This window comes from Ranitomeya variabilis, chromosome 3 (assembly GCF_051348905.1).
Source record: "Ranitomeya variabilis isolate aRanVar5 chromosome 3, aRanVar5.hap1, whole genome shotgun sequence".
In the NCBI taxonomy this organism is placed as follows: Eukaryota; Metazoa; Chordata; class Amphibia; order Anura; family Dendrobatidae; genus Ranitomeya; species Ranitomeya variabilis.
The window spans coordinates 602,462,101-602,483,532 of record NC_135234.1 but is presented as its reverse complement, the minus strand read 5'-3'; positions in this window follow the sequence as shown (position 1 = coordinate 602,483,532).

The following is a 21,432-nucleotide window of genomic DNA, read 5'->3' as shown; positions in this document are numbered from 1 at the left end:
GCCTCCTTCCTGTGTCAACCATGATACAGCCCCTAGGGCTAATGATTTGAAGACACTTTGTCTATGCCTGCACATTGGGCACTGGAACTATTGTGCTTGTAGTCTACTTTCATAATTGTCTTGCTCTTGAGGCCTCGTTCTTGCATCAACCATGATACAGCTCCTAGGGCTAATGTTTTGAATACAATATGTCTATGCCTACACATTGGGCAGTGGCAGTGGAACAACAAGGGAAGTAGTCAAAACTTTATAATTGTGACTCTCTTGTGATGATGATGAAGATGGGTGGCTTCTTCCTGCGTTAACCATCACACAGCCCCTAGGGCAGATCGCTCTCCTCACACCATTTACACACTTAGCTGTCAGAAGATCGCCTCCATCACCATTCGCTCTTACGGCACTTCTGATATATCACTGGCACTGCTTAAGTGGCGTTCGAGTCTCACTCTGCCGGCAAAAAATGACAGGACTTCAAATAGTGTTTTTACATTCTAATGAAGCAGTGATGTAAAACCACTCGTGCAGCCCCTGACCAGGTGCCCCCATGTTATATACATTTGTTTGCAGCATACTTTTTTAAAATTTACACCTTTTTTAGCCTTTTCCTCAGCCCCCAGACTTCTTTGTAGTGTCCAGCAGACAATTACTTGCATTTTCCATTGACTAACATTGGACTTGCTACTCGTACCGAATACCTGAATATTACGGTATACTCAGTACGAGTATAGCGAGTCCGAATATTTCACTACTCGCTCATCCTTTATACATTAATAAGTATTAAAGTTTCAGGGACAATCTTCTCTTTTGTGAAATTCTGCCCCCTTGTTCATACAGCCTTCTCTACAGACTGTGCTCCTCTCTTATCCACAAAATGTCTGTCAGTTGAGAATCATATGACTAAAGATGTTCTTCAGCATCCTCCAAGTGGAAAATCAATGAAGATCAGAGTGTTGATTTTCAATTAAAGAATAGTCAAAACAGGACAACATAGCAGTCTGTAAGGAAGGTTGCACATTTTTTAGAAAAATTAATATAAAGTATACAACTTCCTAAAAGATCAATAAAATCCTCAAAAACAAGGTACACATGTAGGAAGGCAGACACCAAAAATGCGTGTCGGGGTCGACACATCCGAGGGACAGACCTCACTCGTATCAGGTAATACTTACATCACTGCTCCCAACCACAGTATATTACCCTAATAAGAATCTACCTTTTCTTACTTCCATTGTCATTTATATATTATTTTTCCTTCGGTTTTAGTTGCCATTTTCTGCTGTTGGCTATTCCTAGACACCATTGCATACGCACTTTGATTACCCTTTCTTTCTATCACCAATACAATACATACCTGTATATGCTTGCCATACATTAACCTTACATGCTTTTTCAGCAACTTACCACTTCTGTGTTATACTCAGTACATATTCATTAATATTTGTCTCTGTCCCTTGTGTATTGCGTCTGCTTTTTCATTGGTTGTTTTTCCCACCATTACCTCATTTTAACATTATTTTTGTAATGCCAATTATGTTATAATATTCTCATCTATTTTCGGCTCCTAAATTCATTTTTTTCCTTGTCTCTTAACTTCCTAAAAGACAGAGAGAGGAAGCAAGCAGTATAGTATGTCTCTACTAGTTAGATATTGTGGTGCTAGAAGCAATTTATTAGCTAGGATTTGAATAGAGTTTTTTGAAGAGATTGAGTTTTTATTTGTACCCTTTAAATAAAAACAAACCTTGATATGTGCTGTCAGTATATCCAGCAAGACATAATTGTTGTAACTGAGATTTTCCAGTCTTAATACAGGGGTATACCTCGATAAAAGAAGATATGGATGATGCAAGCTTAACTTTGTCAAAAGCCATCTCCTATCTATAATTGCAACATGCCAGCTTTATGTTATCTGTGTGTGACGTTTAAAATCAATGTACCCATGTTTGAGCAAGTGACAAGCTAATTATTCCTGCTGACAATTTGTTCAGATTTAGAAAGTGGTGCATATGTAAAGTTTTTTTTTATAAATGTTGTTATTTACTTATTTACTTATCTTTGAAAATGTGAAATTCAGAGTTTATTTTGGAATAGACAAGTGATTTTTTTCTTAAGTAATGTCATATGATAGTGATGTGCGAATCTACCAAAACCAGAATTTAAAAATTCACTCAACTTTGGCCAGGAAATTTGATTCAAAGTTATTTACTGCAAACTGGATATTTCATGTTATGTTCGGATGCTCACATGTCCCACTGCCACTTAATCCACCAGTCCAGTCCTCCACAAAGCACCAATTGACCTCTTTTTACCTTCAGTGACATCCACTTGCAGCAGCTCTATTCTTCATTTGGTATGCCTCTGATGTAAGAATGTACATGATGATATCCCGATGTGCATCACACAAGGCACTGACTAGGACTTGAGCAATACATGTTGTGAGATTGTAATTTCTCAGCATACAGTGTGCTATGCATCAGGATTCTCCTGCTACACGGGATAGATCCCAAGTCTTATCTGCCTCTGAGGTCTCCCATTCAGCTTTGGCCGCTGCGGCTGCTGTTGAGCATAGACGTCAGTCCCAGCATCTTGCTTAGGCTTGTGCTGTTCATTTGGTTACTGCTGGTTCTCCAGCCAAGCTCTTAGTAACTAGCAGCATTCTGGTGCAGACAAGCACTCTGAAGCCTAAGTTGAGAAATCACCTTACTGAGCAGGTCGATGATGTGCCAGCTTCATAATTGGCCTGCGGGCAATGTCATGGCCGGCTGGGCATGAATGTTTGGGGTGGAGCCTAACGTTTGTTTAAAAGGCTCTCAGAGGTGCATGCCAGTGCACTAGTATCATTTTATGTATGGCTATGTGAGAGAGTCCGTAGTACTCTGTCTGCAAGTGTCATGAGTCTGTCTAAGCTTTGGGACTGTACACGTAGGCAGGCAGCTAGCATCAGTGGGGGCAATTAGCTGTTGGCTTATCATCTGGTTCCTATATGTGTGTGGTTAGCGCAGCAGAGTTCCAGAGCAAGCACAACCCTAGTCAGGGTATTAAGCTCAGACCATCTGCCGGTTCTGTGTGTGAGTGACATAACTCAGTTGCAGAGCTTCTCTCATTTCTGTGTGTTAGTGACACAGCTTAGTTGCTGTGCATCTGTTCCATTGCTGTGTGCGAGTGACACAGATCAGTTGCAGAGATTCTCTTTCATTTCTGTGTGCGAGTGACACAGCTCAGTTCCAGTGCATCTTTTCCGTTTCTGTGTGCGAGTGACACAGTTCAGTTGCAGAGCTTCTCTTTCGTTTCTATGTGTGAGTGACAGAGCTCAGTTGCAGAGCAGCTCTTTTGTTTCTGTATTGTTCCTCTGTATGGACTAACAGAGGTTGGGAAGCAGCATCCTGTTCACACTGAGTGAGGTTAAGCCAGAGTGTACAGGCATTTGCTCGCCGTTAGTGTTGAGCGATACCGTCCGATACTTGAAAGTATCGGTATCGGATAGTATCGGCCGATACCCGAAAAAGTATCGGATATCGCCGATACCGATACCCGATACCAATACAAGTCAATGGGACACCAAGTATCGGAAGGTATCCTGATGGTTCCCAGGGTCTGAAGGAGAGGAAACTCTCCTTCAGGCCCTGGGATCCATATTAATGTGTAAAATAAAGAATTAAAATAAAAAATATTGATATACTCACCTCTCCGGAGACCCCTGCACCTTACCGCTGTTAACCAGCGGCATTCTTTGCTTAAAATGAGCGCGTTTAGGGCCTTCCACAATGTCACGGCTTCTGATTGGTCGCGTGCCGCTCATGTGACCGCCACGCGACCAATCACAAGCCGCGACATCATTCTCAGGTCCTAAATTCCCAATTCTAGGAATTTAGGACCTGAGAATGACGTCGCGGCTTGTGATTGGTCGCGTGGCAGTCACATGAGCGGCACGCGACCAATCAGAAGCCGTGACGTCATGGAAGGCCCTAAACGCGCTCATTTTAAGCAAAGAAGGCTGCCGGTTAACAGCGGTAAGGTGCAGGGGCCTCCGGAGAGGTGAGTATATCAATATTTTTTATTTTAATTCTTTATTTTACACATTAATATGGATCCGATACCGATTCCCGATACCACAAAAGTATCGGAACTCGGTATCGGAATTCCGATACCGCAAGTATCGGCTGATACCCGATACTTGCGGTATCGGAATGCTCAACACTACTCGCCGTGCGTTCCGTCATTGTTTACTAGCAGCAGTTTTCTATCTCTGCACAATGGACCTCGGGTTGCGATTACGCTTTATTATTTATTTTATTTAGCGCAATCCGCCAACCCTAACTCAGTGTGATATCAGGGGCAGAAATGGACACAGACAAAACATGTCACCAGGGCAGGAGCAATTCATGAGCTTTTTGCAGTCTAATAGCTCATTATAACGTCAATTTCACATTCTCTGGAGAGGGAAGCGGGACTCCTTATTTCTTGGGCCCCTGTACAGATGCAGAGGTTGCTCCCATAATATGTCTGTGACTGATCAATTGTCTATTCAGTGTTGAACGGTATGGTGCAGAGTGAAGATGCCAGAAAAGGACATCACTCACATAGGGATAGATGAGTCCAAATAGAGCTTCGGGAAAAATCAAAATGAGTCCGAGTCTGCATCTAGATGGGACAGGCACATAGTATATATAGGGTACTGTGATTAATTTTGCATTGAAGCTAAATTACTATAAGAAATTATCATTTACCAATTAAAGACTGATTATTTCCTTTTAAAATTATTACATGCAAACCAAGTAAATAAAAAGATAAGGAAAAAGGGCACAGTGCGCTTCATGGTAATAGTCATAGAAGTAAGCTATTTAATTTTTGCACAGTATTCTACAACCCCTGGCAAAAATTATGGAATTATCGGCCTTGGAGGATACTCATTCAGTTGTTTAATTTTGTAGAAAAAAGCAGATCACAGACATGGCACAAAACTAAAGTCATTTCAAATGGCAACTTTCTGGCTTTAAGAAGCATTAAAAGAAATGAAGAACAAAAAAATGTGGTAGTCAGTAGTGGTTACTTTTTTTAACCAAGCATAGGGGAAAAATTATGGAATCACTCAATTCTGAGGAAAAAGTTATGGAATCATGAAAAACAAACAAAAAAAACCACTCCAAAACATCACTAGTATTTTGTTGCACCACCTCTGGTTTTTATAACAGCTTACAGTCTCTGATGCATGGACTTAACGAGTGTCAAACGGTACTCTTCCTCAATCTAGCTCCAACTTTCTCTGATTGCTGTTGACAGATCAGCTTTGCAGGTTGGAGCCTTGCCATGGACCATTTTCTTCAACTTCCACCAATGATTATCAATTGGATTGAGATCTGGACTATTTGCAGGCCATGACATTGACCTTATGTGTCTTTTTTCAAGGAATGTTTTCACAGTTTTTGCTCTATGGCAGGATGCATCATCATCTTAAAAAATGATTTCATCATCCCCAAACATCCTTTCAATTGATGGGATAAGAAAAGTGTCCAACATATCAACATAAACTTGTGCATTTATTGAAGATGTAATGACAGCCATCTCCCCAGTGCTTTTACCTGACATGCAGCCCCATATCATCAATGCATGTTCTCTTCAGGCAGTCATCTTTATAAATCTCATTGGAACGGCACCAAACAAAAGTTCCAGCATCATCACCTTGCCCAATGCAGATTCGTGATTCTTCACTGAATATGACTTTCATTCAGTCATCCACAGTCCACAATTGCTTTTCCCTAGCCCATTGTAACCTTGTTTTTTTCTGTTTTGATGTTAATGATGGCTCTCGATTAGCTTTTCTGTGTGTAAATCCCATTTCCTTTAGGCGGTTTCTTACAGTTCAGTTACAGACGTTGACTCCAGTTTCCACCCATTTGTTCCTCATTTGTTTTGTGGTGCATTTCTTGTATTGGAGACTGTGGGGATATAACTCAGCAGGGATCTTTGCTTTAGCCGAAGCAGGTGGCTATGGATTCACAATGGACAATAGCAGGTTGGCGAGTTCCACACAGATATGAGCCAGGCGTATTTATTGTACACACTTGTCATACAATGTTACGCTTACTAAACATAAAATAAAATGTCTAAGGCCGTCTGGCCACTAACTAACCATAAGATTCTAACTACAAAATAAACCTACACAATAACAAAGAAGTTCATGCCGTCTTACTGTGTCAGCTCCCCCAGACCAGCAGATGATGAGAGTGAGATCCCAGCAGCTCCTGATTATATCAGCTGAAGCAGTCAGGAGTCAAAACCTGGATTGCGTGTGTGGAGGGGAAGCACCAGTCCTTTCCACGCTGATCACTAAAGAAACCAGGACCGGATTACATTGAAATAAACAGCTTCACAATCAATACCGGGAGACATATGAAATGAAACGGGGAGAAACATATCTGTTTTCTAGTACTTCTCCCCTTGGCACCTCACAAGACATATTGCTTTGAGTTTCTGGTCTTGACGCTTTGATGTCTTCCTTGGTCTACCAGTATGTTTGCCTTTAACAACCCTCCCATGTTGTTTGTATTTGGTCCAGATTTTAGACATAGCTGACTGTGAACAACCAACATCTTTTGCAACATTGCATGAATATTTACCCTCTTTTAAGAGTTTGATAGTCCTCTCCTTTGTTTCAATTGACATCTGTCATGTTAGAGCCATGATTCATGTCAGTCCACTTGGTGCAACAGCTCTCCAAGGTGTAATCACTCCTTTTTAGATGCAGATTAACGAATATATCTAATTTGATGCAGGTGTTATTTTTGGGTATGAAAATTTACAGCATGATTCCATAATTTTTTCCTCAGATTTGAGTGATTCCATAATTTTTCCCCTATGATTGGATAAAAAAGCAACCATTACTGACTACCACATTTTTTGTTCTTGATTTCTTTTAGTGTTTCTTAAAGCAAGAAAGTTGCCATTTGAAATGACTTTAGTTTTGTGCCATGTCTGTGATCTGCTTTCTTTCTACAAAATTAAACAACTCAATGAACATCCTCCAAAGCCGGTGATTCCATAATTTTTTGCCAGGGGATGTACAAGTGGGATAATTAATCTTTTCACTCTGGTTGGCAACTGTCAGTTTAAAAAATAATCCCTTGCTGATCCCTTCTTCATCAGTTACAGCAGTATTCTCTCAGTGTTTCCTTCAGCATATTCTGAAAGCTTAATTAAATTTTCCCACCACCAATAGTAGCAAAATTGACCTTTTTCTTGTGGCAGCAGTGGTAAGGCTAGGTTCACATTTGCGGTAGAGTCCGCAGCGTCTCGTCCGCAACTGCATTGCAAAACACATGCAAATGCATGCTAACGCTGTGTTTTTTATCCTCATCAACTTACGTATGAAGGATAAAAAAACACAATGTTTGTATGCTTTTGCATGCATTTTTGCATGCGTTTGCATTTTTTATGCGCATGCGTTTGATACTCCAAATGGGCATGGCTCATGGGTTTTCTCCATATAAACCCTTGTACAGATGAAATCTTCACATTTTGCTCCTGTATCCTGTGTCAAGATGGATCTTCGCATGGAGAGTTTCTATCGGAATCTGGATTTGGATGTCAACTTGTTTCTTTCCTTTGCATTTGCTTGTGAGCAAGAACGGAAAGGAGAAAAATAGAGAATACGACATTTGCGCTTTTGGCAGCACTCGATTCTTGAACTCAGACAGAGCCGTGGAGCCTACCACTCCTTATTCAGTGAGCTCCGTGAAAGCCCAGAAAAATATTTCAAGTACACGAGGATGTGTAAAGACTAGTGTTGAGCATTCCGATACCGCAAGTATCGGGTATCGGCTGATACTTGCGGTATCGGAATTCTGATACCGAGTTCCGATACTTTTGTGATATCGGAAATCGGAATCGGATCCATCTTCATGTAAAAAATAAAGAATTAAAATAAAAAATACGGATATACTCACCTCTCCGGCAGCCCCTGGACCTTACCAATGTAACCGGCAGCCTCCGTTCCTAAGAATGAGCGCGTGAAGGGCCTTCAATGACGTCGCGGCTTCTGATTGGTCGCGTGACCGCTCATGTGACAGCTCACGCGACCAATCACAAGCTGCGACGTCATCGCAGGTCCTTCACGTGCTTATTTTTAGGAACAGAGGCTGCCGGTTACATCAGTAAGGTCCAGGGGCCGCCGGAGAGGTGAGTATATCCATATACTCACCTCTCCGGCGGCCCCTGAACCTTACCACTGTAACCGGCAGCCTCCGTTCCTAAGAATGAGGAGTTTAGGACCTTCGATGACGTCACGGCTTGTGATTGGTCGCGTGAGCGGTCACATGAGCGGTCACGCGACCAATCAGAAGCCGCGACATCATCGAAGGCCCTTCACGTGCTCATTCTTAGGAACAGAGGCTGCCGGTTAACAGCGGTAAGGTCCAGGGGCCGCCGGAGAGGTGAGTATATCCATATTTATTATTTTAATTCTTTATTTTTTACATTAATATGGATCCCAGGGCCTGAAGGAGAGTTTTCTCTCCTTCAGACCCTGGGAAACATCCAGGATACCTTCCAATACTTGAGTCCCATTGACTTGTATTGGTATCGGGTATCGGTATCGGCGATATCCGATATTTTTCGGGTATCGGCCGATACTATCCGATACCGATACTTTCAAGTATCAGAAGGTATCGCTCAACACTAGTAAAGACAGCTTTATGGAATTGCTGGACCATATACAAGAAGCCATCAGCAGGCAGGACACCCAGCTCTGTAGAGCAATTCCTGCTGAGGAACATCTGCTGGTGACACTAAGCTACGTTATATTTAAACATTAACGCCTGTCATAATTATTATTGTTCTGCAATGTACTTGTTATTTTTCTCTTTTTTTGTTTTTCTAAAATACTGTCCTAAATATTATTGTTATAAAAGCCATGTTCTTTCTCTTTTTTTTTTTTTTTCTTCTTTCTCTGTTTTGCAAAATCCCGGTCATAAAAATTATTGTTCTGATTTATTTTTTTCTTTCTCTTTTTGGCAGATTCCTGGCTACTGGAGAGAGCCTATCATCGCTCCATTTCCAGTTCTGGATAGGAATTTCCACACTCTCTAGGATTATCACAGACACCTGCCGGACTTTGTGGGATATTCTTCGTGCGGGATTTATCCCCCTACCCATCACGGAAATCTGGCAGGAAAATGCCGATAAATACTGGCAAATTTGTAATTTCTCCAAATGTTTGGGAGCAGTGGATGGAAAACATATCAGGATTACCAAACCGTCTGGAACTGGATCCGAGTACTTTAATTATAAAAAATATTTTTGCCATAGTGCTCATGGAGATTGCAGCTGCGGACTGTAGGTTTGTCACCGTGGACATTAGAACTTTTCGCCATGGTAATGACTCCCGGACATTTAAAAACTCGGACATGGGCCAACGGTTGTATGGGAATCATTTTCATTTCACCCTCCCATGACCTCTTCCCAACACAGAAGGCCCGCCAATGCTATTTGTTGTGGTTGAAGATGACGCCTTTCAAATGTGTGTAAATCTCCTGAAACTATACTCCAGTTGGGACGTAAACCACACAAAAAGGATTTTTAATAACAGACTGACCAGGGCACGAAGAACTGTTGAGTGTGCCTTTGGTATCCTTGTCTCAAAATGGCGCATTTTAGGGACAGCCATTAATCTGAAAATTGAGACAGTCAATGAGGTGGTCAAGGCGTGTGTGGTTCTGCACAAATATATAATGGCTAAAGAGCGACACAACATTGAACTTGATGAACCTGTTTGTAACCCATTGCCAGATTACCATCAAAACCCTCTCAGGGCAAAAGTTAAAGTTGGCCAAATGAGGAATACATTTGTGTCCTAATTTGTTTCAAAGAGTGGACGTCTGTCCTGGCAAGATGACATGGTTTAGGGTTCTTGTAATCTTGTGTGTTGTTATGTACCTGTAATTATTAAAATGTACTTTAATGTTTGCTGACAATAAAATACCTCTAGCTAAACACCTGTTCCAAGTGCCCTCTATATTAGAATGATTTTTTTAAAAGCTTAATGAGGTGATCACCGGTTCTCAATAACAGTTTTTATAAAATCCACTCGCTGTATCATGAGGATTGCATGAGACAGGGATTGGATTATAACCAAATTGGGTTATGTAACCCATGCTTTACACTACACCTCTTCTTCTCTCTGAGGTCAGTGCTATGGTTGACATTGGATTAGCTCCATTGTCTCTTAAGTCTTCATTTCTATATTTCTATATGTTAATGCAGACTGAAGAGATGATGGAGCTAATCCACCTCATATCTTTACTCACCTGCTCGTGTATCAGAACTATTGCACTCAGGATGTAGAAAACACTGCATCCTGAGTGCGCTAGTGCTGACACCTGGGCAGCTGAGCATTGTTGACCCCTGATCTTTTTTGCTGTATTAATAATTATTTTTGGAGGATTTTCAGTCCTCTTTGTGTTTTTGCCACCTCATAGCTCCATTACACACACACACAAGAAGCAAAGCTGCTGTGTAAAGCAAATAAAAAGGAGGAGCAGTAGATTGTGTGTCATGGAGCTATGGGGTGGCAAAATCACAGTGTGTGTAAACGACGACATGTGTGTTGATGGCGCACAGTGTGTGTTGCCGGCGATAAAAGAGACAAAGATCAAGCAGTGATTTGAGGAAACAACACAAATTTATTTTAAAAAAAAACTTTTACGAACCGATGAGGGGGAAATGTTATGGACCTGGGGCGTGTGGAGCTGGGAGGATTGACTATGGGTGGATGATGACGGCATTCCAGGGAAAGGGGTAACTAAACTTGTGGGGTCAGGGAGGTCAAGGATGGAAGTAGACACATTAGTACTAAAAGCATGGGGAAGGAGAGACACATTGGAAGGGAGAGAAAAACTGGACAACACAGACACATTGGGAGGTGAGGGTGGAGGTAATACAACACTTCCTCCTTTTTTCGTGTCTCCTTGGGAGGGTGGGAGTGGCGGGGTCAGCAGGGTTTGCATGAACTGGACTCAGCCTGGTGGTGGTGGTGGACAACCGTGCAGGTTCTTCTGGCAGCCTAGTGGTGGTGGCGGTGAACAGCCATGCAGGTTCTTCAGGCAGCCTACTGGTGGTGGTGGTGGGCAGCTGTGCAGGATCTTCTGGCGCCCTACTGATGGTGGCGGTGATCATCCATGCAGGAGCAGGACTCAGCATGGTGGTGGTGGAGTGGATTGCAGCAGCACCTGGCATTGTGGTGGCAGTGTAGTGGTGTGTGGCAGGACTGGGTATGGTAGTGGCCGTACAGTGGTATGCAGCAGAACTCGTTATAGATGTTAAGTGTGTAATTGGTTGCACAGGTGGAAATGGCACCTGTGCCTGGTGGAAGTACCGAGTTTGCTGCATAGCCTGAACATAAGCAGCGTTGCAGGCCTGCATCACGTTAAACTGGAGTTCAGGTGTAAGGTGTTGTAGCTTGTATAGTTACATTTTGATAGTCTTCCAAATTTGATGCTGCAATACTTGTATCGCTTCCAGAGTCTTGAGAGTAATAGACTTCCACTGCCCATACTTTATTTTATAAGGTTTGGTTGGGGGGTGGCTTAAAACAAGTTCCTAGACATGTTTACTCATAAGAACCCATGTGTACGCAAATGCAAGCGAACGCAAGTCCTTGTGTACGCATGCATTCCCATAGACTGTGATACGTTTATTTGAGTTTATTTGATGCACTCCTTCCGCAAACGTCCGCATGCGTATGGTGACAGAAATTTGCCACCACAGAAATTTTAGCATGGTGCATTAGCCGCACCCAGCTGCACACTGAGAAAATACACATGCGTACGCAAGTGCCGGCTAACGCATGCAAACCCATGCACCTGCGTCTACAATGTAAAAGATAGGAAATCAAGATGCATGTGGATGTATGCGTCCAAAGCTCTGTGGACACAACCACAACTGTGAAACCAGCCTAAACTGTACAGAAAGATGAGTTCAGAAATGTCTATTTAAGTATCTCATACATATGGCACGACCAAAAAATAAGAATGCAAATACAGTTATATGAAAAAGTTTGGACACCCCTATTAATCTTAAGCTTAATGTTTTATAAAAATTGTTTTTTTTGCAACAGCTATTTCAGTTTCATATATCTAATAACTGTTGGACACAGTAATGTTTCTGCCTTGAAATGAGGTTTATTGTACTAACAGAAAATGTGCAATCTGCATTCAAACAAAATTTGACAGGTGCATAAGTATGGGCACCTCACCAGAAAAGTGACACTAATATTTAGTAGATCCTCCTTTTGTAAAAATAACAGCCTCTAGTCGCTTCCTGTAGCTTTTAATGAGTTCCTGGATCCTGGATGAAGGTATTTTTGACCATTCCTCTTTACAAAACAATTCCATTTCAGTTAAGTTTGATGGTCGCCGAGCATGGATGGCCCTCTTCAAACGATCCCACAGATGTTCAATGATATTCAGGTCTGGGGACTGGGATGGCCATTCCATAACAGTGTAACTGTTCCTCTGCATGAATGACTGAGTAGATTTGGAACGGTGTTTTGGATCATTTCCTTGCTGAAAGATCCATCCCCTCCGTAACTTCAACTCTGTCACTGATTCATGAACATTATTGTCAAGAATCTGCTGATACTGAGAGGAATCCATGCGTCCCTCAACTTTAACAAGATTCCCAGTGCTGGTATTGGCCACACAGCCCCAAAGCATGATGGAACCTCCACCAAATTTTACTGTGGGTAGCAAGTGTTTTTCTTGGAATGCTGTTTTTTTGCCGCCATGCATAACGCCTTTTTGTATGACCAAACAACTCAATCTTGGTTTCATCAGTCCATGGACCTTCTTCCAAAAAGAAATTGGCTTCTCCAAATGTGCTTTTGCATACCTCAGTTGACTCTGTTTGTGGCGTGCATGCAGAAACGGCTTCTTTCGCATCACTCTCCCATACAGCTTCTCCTTGTGCAAAGTGCGTTGTATAGTTGACCGATGCACAGTGACACCATCTGCAGCAAGTTGATGCTGCAGCTCTCTGGAGGTGGTCTGAGGATTGTCCTTGACTGATCTCACCATTCTTCTTCTCTGCCTTTCTGATGTTTTTCTTGGCCTGCCTCTTCTGGCCTTAACAAGAACTGTACCCGTGTTCTTCCATTTCCTTACTATGTTCCTCACAGTGGAAATTGACAGGTTAAATCTCTTAGACAGCTTTTTGTATCCTTCCCCTGAACAACTATGTTGAATAATCTTTGTTTTCAGATCATTTTACAGTTGTTTTGAGGAGCCCATGATGCCACTCTTCAGAGGAGATTCAAACAGGAGAACAACTTGCAAGTGGCCACTTTAAGTAGCTTTTCTCATGATTGCATACACCTTGCTATGAAGTTCAAAGCTCAATGAGGTTACAAAACAAAAAAAAAGTGCTTTAGTAAGTCAGTAAAAAGTAGGTAGGAGTATTTAAAACAAGAAAATGATAAGGGTGCCCATACTTAATAAACCTCATTTCAAGGCAGAAACATTACTGTGTCCAACAGTTGTTAGATATATGAAACTGAAATAGCTGTTGCAAAAAAAACAATTTTTATAAAACATTAAGCTTAAGATTAATAGGGGTGGCCAAACTTTTTCATATAACTGTATATGAAAAAATGTAATATTTTACTTAGATATTACAACACATTTAAATAACTGACAACTAATAATTTGTGAATTTCCCTCACAGTCGGATTGATTCAAGACATACATTTTTCCAAAATCTACAGTATGCTGAATATCAAATTCTTAAATTTGACTCAGTAAAGCTTGATTAGGCATCTAATTTATCTTTATATTGATGTGTCATGGTTCAGAAATAATAGTAGTTTAGCCCAGCATTTGTAGTTCTAGTGGGTGGACCCACTGCACTACATTCCGGGCTTACCCTGGAGTGGCATGACTAAGTTTCTGCCAAGTATTCACTGGAGCTTCTGATGATGCTGATAGGGTGGGCCGCTGGTAGGTTATAGTTGCCACTTCAGGCAGTCCAGGGACTGCATCGGCTGACTGCAGCATCACAGACTCAGGTACCAGGTACAGGTGGGCCAGACAAAAGCGAGGTCAGATGGTTTGAGGTTGGGGCAGGCAATACATGTTTAGAATTCATAGGCAAGGTTAGAGGTGGAGCAATCAGGGTAAACGAAAAGGCAAATTGGGGCAAAAAGAGGTATGACAAAACAAAAATAAGCCAATAAAGGAACTAGAGATGGATGCACTACCCTGGCCCCCCTAAAGATTCTGTTGTGAAACACAAGTAGGGGCGCATGTTTATCCCCATGGATGCTTACATGGGTAAGAACTAATAGTTTGGACCATGTTTCTCTTTACTATTTAGGCTATAATAGCTATATAGCCACTGACCAGTGATAATTCTTATGACTGTACTTTAGTTAATTATTAATGTGGCCCATCCCATTTAGGATTTTATAGCTTGGATAGAACTCAGTGCACTGTCACTTTACACTTTGCATCAAAGCAGGGGCTTTTTGGTCCTGTGAGATATTTTCTCCCCATGTTAGTGTCTTTGGGGTAACACCTTGTTTTTGGTGCACCCTTAACCGTAGTCAAATTGCTCTGTTTCTAAATGATTACCCTGTGACTTTTATTTATTATGTGTCATAATGTATTGTGAAATAAAAATTTACTTTTTATGACATTATTCTTTTGTGGTGATATGCTCCATTTTGTCGGTAGTTACATATTTTTGGGGAGCTCCATTGGATGCTATCTATGTTAGTCCTGGTTGACGACCTTGGGACTGTCTCTCTAATATAATTTGGTATGTGTATTTGAGATTTTTTTCTCAGATGGAGGCACTAAGAAGAAAAGTTCAGGCAAGGAGTGGAGGAGTAGCCTGATATATCACATGCTCCGAGGGGTGGGAGCAGATCTCTGCATTACAGACTGGATACAAATTCCTCCTAGCACTTGCAGGTACTCGGTGGAGCAGTGGAAAACATGCAGTGAGTGGGGTGGTGCTTAGAAGGTGTGCAAGTTGACAGCATAACAGTATTCTTATTTCAATGACATAGCAGCTTATTCGATTAAATAAAATTAATTTTCTGCAGTTATTTCTTGCTGTCCCCAAAAAATCTGCCTCCTTGTAATCCAAGAGGATGATCAATATTATGCTGTAATCCGAATTTATTTTGCAGTTTACGCCAGGTTATATAAACTAGCAACTCTAAGCAGCAAGCACTCGAGAAAAAGAATGGGACTGGATCTTGGCTGGGACAGACTCTATAGAAAACATAGCTAAGTGGCAGGTGCACAGTAATGGAGCAGGGTTACAGATAATCTCATGACGAAGATCATAGCTATTGCATTATATTTGTAAAAAAAATTAATTATTATCATTTTTCAAATCTGCTTGTCTTTTAGATACAGTATGTTTTTGCCTCAGATCAGTAGTCCACCTGTGAAGGTGGAGAAGCTGTCTAATGAAGACTTATCTAACGTTATTATGTGGATCTGCTTTTTTTATGACATAGTTATGGGATTTCATATGTATTCTGTGCTCTGCTAACAGTATCAGACCAGGGAGAAGGAATTACTGATACATATTTTGGTACTCAAAGTTACATCCCGTTAGCGACTTGATGTATAGATTTGGAAAAATATAAGAGGTTTTGTGGAATAATTGGGCATAAGTGGAGAATTTGCAGTGACTGAGAGTCGAGAACTGCATTCAGAACAGTGTTAAAGAAGCCTACTACCATATACGACTTGAGTACAAAGGCAGAAAAGGGAGTCAGATTGACACACATTGTTCCATGTTACTTATACAGAGGATATTCTTCACTGACTATGAGTACCTGCAGTTGCATTAAATAGATCTGACGGAGGTGGATTCCCGTAGGCAGCTAGTGTGGAGTGGGCTACTGACAACATGTGAAACCAGCTCTGTAGGTGTAGGAATAGCACCAAACTCCTTTTGTTTCCATCCTCTACTAACCTACCTGTTATGATCCTAGTGGCAAGGATCACAGGTCGGACTAGCTAAGTAACTGAACAGACGACTAGCTCTGGGGAAGTGGTAACTAGATTGACCGCAACCTGATCCTATCCGCAAACAACTATAGGTAGCCGTGGAACGTTACCTGAAAATCCTAGACGTCTCTTCACGGCCTGAGAAACTGACTATTCCTGGAGGGAAAGAAAGTCCTCTCTTGCCTCAGTGGAATGACCCCAAAGATATAGAATAGCCCCCCACAAATATTAACGGTGAGTTAAGGGGAAAGCACAAACGCAGAGATGAAATTAGATTTAGCAAATGAGGCCCGCTAATACTAGATAGCAGAAAATAGGAAGGGAACTGTGCGGTCATTAAAAAAACCCTATTGAAAATATCCACGCAGAGATTGCTCGAGCCCCCGCACCAACTAACGGTGCGGGGGAAGCAACTCCGTACCCCAGAGCTCACCAGCAACAAGAAATCACATATTAGCAAGCTGGACTAGACTCATCATACACAGAAATCATATTGCAGGCAGATGAGCAAAAAATATTCAAACAGAACTTAGCTTATCCTGAAGAGGTAGAAAACAAGATAATCAGGAGTAATCAGAATAGCACTGAATACATTGACAGCCGACAACAAGTGGAAGTGAAGCAGAGCTAAATAGGAACCTCCCTGGTGAATAACGAGGCAGCTGATCCAGCCAGACCCGCAGGATAATAAACCAAACCACCAGGGGGAGCCAAAAAACTAAATTCACACAATACCATCCGTGACCACAAGAGGGAGCCCGAAAACGGAGTTCACAACAGTACCCCCCCCCTTGAGGAGGGGTCACCGAACCCTCATCAAAACCCCCAGGGCGATCAGGGTGAGCCACATGGAAGGCACGAACCAAATCGGCCGCATGAACATCAGAGGCGACAACCCAGGAATTATCCTCCTGACCATAGCCCTTCCACTTAACCAAATACTGAAGCCTCCGTCTAGAAATACGAGAATCCAAGATCTTCTCCACCATGTATTCCAATTCTCCCTCAACCAGCACAGGGGCAGGAGGCTCAACCGAAGGAACCACAGGCACCACATACCTCCGCAACAACGACCGATGGAACACATTATGAATAGCAAACGATGCCGGGAGGTCCAAACGAAAAGACACAGGGTTAAGGACTTCCAAAATCTTATAAGGACCGATAAACCGAGGCTTAAACTTAGGAGAGGAGACCTTCATAGGAACAAAGCGAGAAGACAACCACACCAAGTCCCCAACGCGAAGTCGGGGACCCACACAGCGACGGCGGTTGGCAAAGCGCTGAGCCTTCTCTTTTGACAGCTTCAAATTGTTCACCACATGATTCCAAATCTGATGCAACCTAACCACCACAACATCCACTCCAGGACAGTCAGAAGGCTCCACCTGACCCGAGGAAAAACGAGGATGAAACCCTGAATTACAAAAAAAAGGCGAAACCAAAGTAGCAGAACTAGCCCGATTATTAAGGGCAAACTCGGCCAACGGCAAAAAAGTCACCCAGTCGTCCTGATCAGCAGAAACAAAACATCTCAAATAGGTTTCCAAAGTCTGATTAGTGCGCTCGGTTTGGCCATTCGTCTGAGGATGGAAGGCCGTCGAAAAAGACAAATTAATGCCCATCTTAGCACAAAAGGTCCGCCAAAATCTAGACACAAACTGGGATCCTCTGTCGGAAACAATATTTTCAGGGATCCCGTGCAAACGAACCACATTTTGAAAAAACAGAGGAACCAACTCGGAGGAGGAAGACAACTTAGGCAAGGGCACCAAATGGACCATCTTAGAAAAACGATCACACACCACCCAAATGACAGACATTCTCTGAGAGACAGGGAGATCTGAAATAAAATCCATGGAAATGTGCGTCCAAGGCCTCTTCGGGACAGGCAAAGGTAACAACAAGCCACTGGCATGAGAACAGCAAGGCTTAGCCCGAGCACAAATTCCACAAGACTGCACAAAGGAACACACATCCCGCGACAAGGAAGGCCACCAGAAGGACCTAGCCACCAAATCTCTGGTACCAAAAATCCCAGGATGGCCTGCCAACACCGAAGAATGAACCTCGGAAATAACTCTGCTGGTCCATCTATCCGGGACAAACAGTCTCTCCGGTGGACAACGGTCAGGTCTATCCGCCTGAAACTCCTGCAGCACTTGTCGCAAATCTGGGGAGATGGCAGACAAAATCACCCCTTCTCTGAGGATACCAGCTGGCTCAGAATCACCAGGAGAGTCAGGCACAAAACTCCTTGAAAGAGCATCAGCCTTCACATTCTTCGAACCAGGCAGGTATGAGGCCATGAAATCAAAACGAGAGAAAAACAACGACCAATGAGCCTGTCTAGGATTCAGCCGCTTGGCCGACTCGAGATAAATCAAATTCTTGTGATCAGTCAAGACCAACACACGATGCTTAGCTCCCTCGAGCCAATGTCGCCACTCCTCAAATGCCCACTTCATAGCCAAGAACTCCCGATTACCAACATCATAATTCCGCTCGGCAGGCGAAAACTTACTTGAAAAGAAAGCACATGGCTTCATCACAGAGCCATCAGAGCTTCTCTGCGATAAAATAGCCCCCGCTCCAATCTCAGAAGCATCAACCTCGACCTGGAAAGGAAGGGAGACGTCTGGCTGACATAAGACCGGAGCCGAAGAAAACCGGCGCTTCAGCTCCCGAAAGGCCTCCACAGCCGCAGGAGACCAATTAGTAACATCAGAACCCTTCTTGGTCAAATCCGTCAATGGCTCAACAACACCAGAAAAATTAGCGATGAAGCGACGGTAAAAATTAGCAAAACCCAAGAACTTCTGAAGACTCTTAACAGATGTAGGCTGAGTCCAGTCATGAATAGCCTGAACCTTGACTGGGTCCATCTCAATAGCAGAAGGAGAAAAAATGAAACCCAAAAAAGAAACCTTCTGGACTCCAAAAAGACATTTTGAGCCCTTCACAAATAAAGCATTGGCACGCAGGACCTGAAACACCATCCTGACCTGCTTAACATGGGACTCCCAATCATCCGAAAAAAACAGAATATCATCCAGATACACAATCATAAATTTATCCAGATATTCGCGGAAGATGTCGTGCATAAAGGACTGAAAGACAGAAGGAGCATTAGAAAGTCCAAAAGGCATCACCAAGTACTCAAAATGGCCTTCGGGCGTATTAAATGCAGTTTTCCATTCATCACCCTGCTTAATACGCACAAGGTTATACGCACCACAAAGATATATCTTGGTGAACCAACTAGACCCCCTAATGCGAGCAAACAGATCAGATAACAATGGCAAAGGATACTGAAATTTGACCGTGATTTTGTTTAGAAGGCGATAATCAATACAAGGTCTCAGGGAACCATCCTTCTTAACCACAAAAAAGAACCCCGCACCAAGAGGGGAGGAGGAGGGGCGAATAAGTCCTTTCTCCAAAGACTCCTTTATATAACTCCGCATAGCAGCATGCTCCGGCACTGACACATTGAAAAGTCGTCCCTTAGGAAACTTACTACCAGGAATCAAATTTATAGCACAATCACAATCCCTATGAGGAGGTAGAGAACTGAGTTTGGGCTCATCAAATACATCCTGGTAATCCGACAAAAACGCAGGGACCTCAGAAGGAGTGGATGAAGCAATTGACACCACAGGAGCGTCGCCATGAATTCCCTGACAACCCCAACTTGACAAAGACATTGCTTTCCAATCCAGGACTGGATTATGAGTCTGCAACCATGGCAGGCCCAACACGACAACATCATGCAAATTATGCAATACAAGAAAGCGAATCACCTCCTGATGAACAGGAGTCATGCACATGGTCACTTGTGTCCAGTACTGAGGTTTATTCATAGCCAATGGTGTAGCATCAATTCCCCTTAGTGGAATAGGGAATTTTAAAGGCTCCAAAACAAAACCACAGCGCCTGGCAAATGACAAATCCATCAGACTCAGGGCAGCACCTGAATCCACAAAAGCCATAACCGGGTAAGATGACAGGGAACAAATCAGGGTAACAGACAAAATAAACTTAGGCTGCAAAGTACCGATGGTGACAGATTTATCAATCTTTTTTGTGCGCTTAGAGCATGCTGAGATAACATGAGCTGAGTCACCACAGTAAAAGCACAATCCATTTTGCCGTCTATAATTTTGCCGTTCACTTCTGGTCAGAATTCTATCACATTGCATAGACTCAGGTGTCTGTTCAGAAGACACCGCCAAATGGTGCGCAGGTTTGCGCTCCCGCAAACGCCCATCAATCTGAATGGCCAGAGTCATTGACTCATTCAGACCTGCAGGTGTAGGGAACCCCACCATGACATTCTTAATGGCTTCAGAAAGACCTTTTCTGAAATTTGCAGCCAGGGCACACTCATTCCATTGAGTAAGCACCGACCATTTCCGAAATTTCTGGCAGTACACCTCTGCATCATCTTGCCCCTGAGAGAGGGCCAACAACGCTTTTTCAGCCTGGTTATCAAGATTAGGTTCTTCATAGAGCAATCCAAGGGCCAGAAAAAATGCATCCACACTGAGCAATGCAGGATCCCCTGGAGCCAATGCGAAAGCCCAATCTTGAGGATCGCCACGCAAGAAAGAAATAATAATCTTAACTTGCTGAACAGAATCCCCAGAGGAACGAGGTTTCAAAGAAAGAAACAATTTGCAATTGTTCTTAAAATTCAGGAACCTAGATCTATCTCCAGAAAACAACTCCGGAATAGGTATGCTAGGCTCTGACAGAGGACTGTGCACAACAAAATCCTGAATACTTTGTACCCTTGCAGCAAGATGATCTACACATGAGGCTAAACTCTGGATATCCATATCAGCAGCTGAACTCAGAGCCACACCAAGATTAAGAGGAGGAGAGAAGCCAGACACACAGCAGCTAGACACACGGCAGCAAAAAAAAAAAAAAATTTCTCCAAGCTTCTTTTCTCCTGCTTCTGCCATGCAATTAACACTTTACTGGCCGGCTGTACTGTTATGATCCTAGTGGCAAGGATCGCAGGTCGGACTAGCTAAGTAACTGAACAGACGACTAGCTCTGGGGAAGTGGTAACTAGATTGACCGCAACCTGATCCTATCCGCAAACAACTATAGGTAGCCGTGGAACGTTACCTGAAAATCCTAGACGTCTCTTCACGGCCTGAGAAACTGACTATTCCTGGAGGGAAAGAAAGTCCTCTCTTGCCTCAGTGGAATGACCCCAAAGATATAGAATAGCCCCCCACAAATATTAACGGTGAGTTAAGGGGAAAGCACAAACGCAGAGATGAAATTAGATTTAGCAAATGAGGCCCGCTAATACTAGATAGCAGAAAATAGGAAGGGAACTGTGCGGTCAATAAAAAAACCCTATTCAAAATATCCACGCAGAGATTGCTCGAGCCCCCGC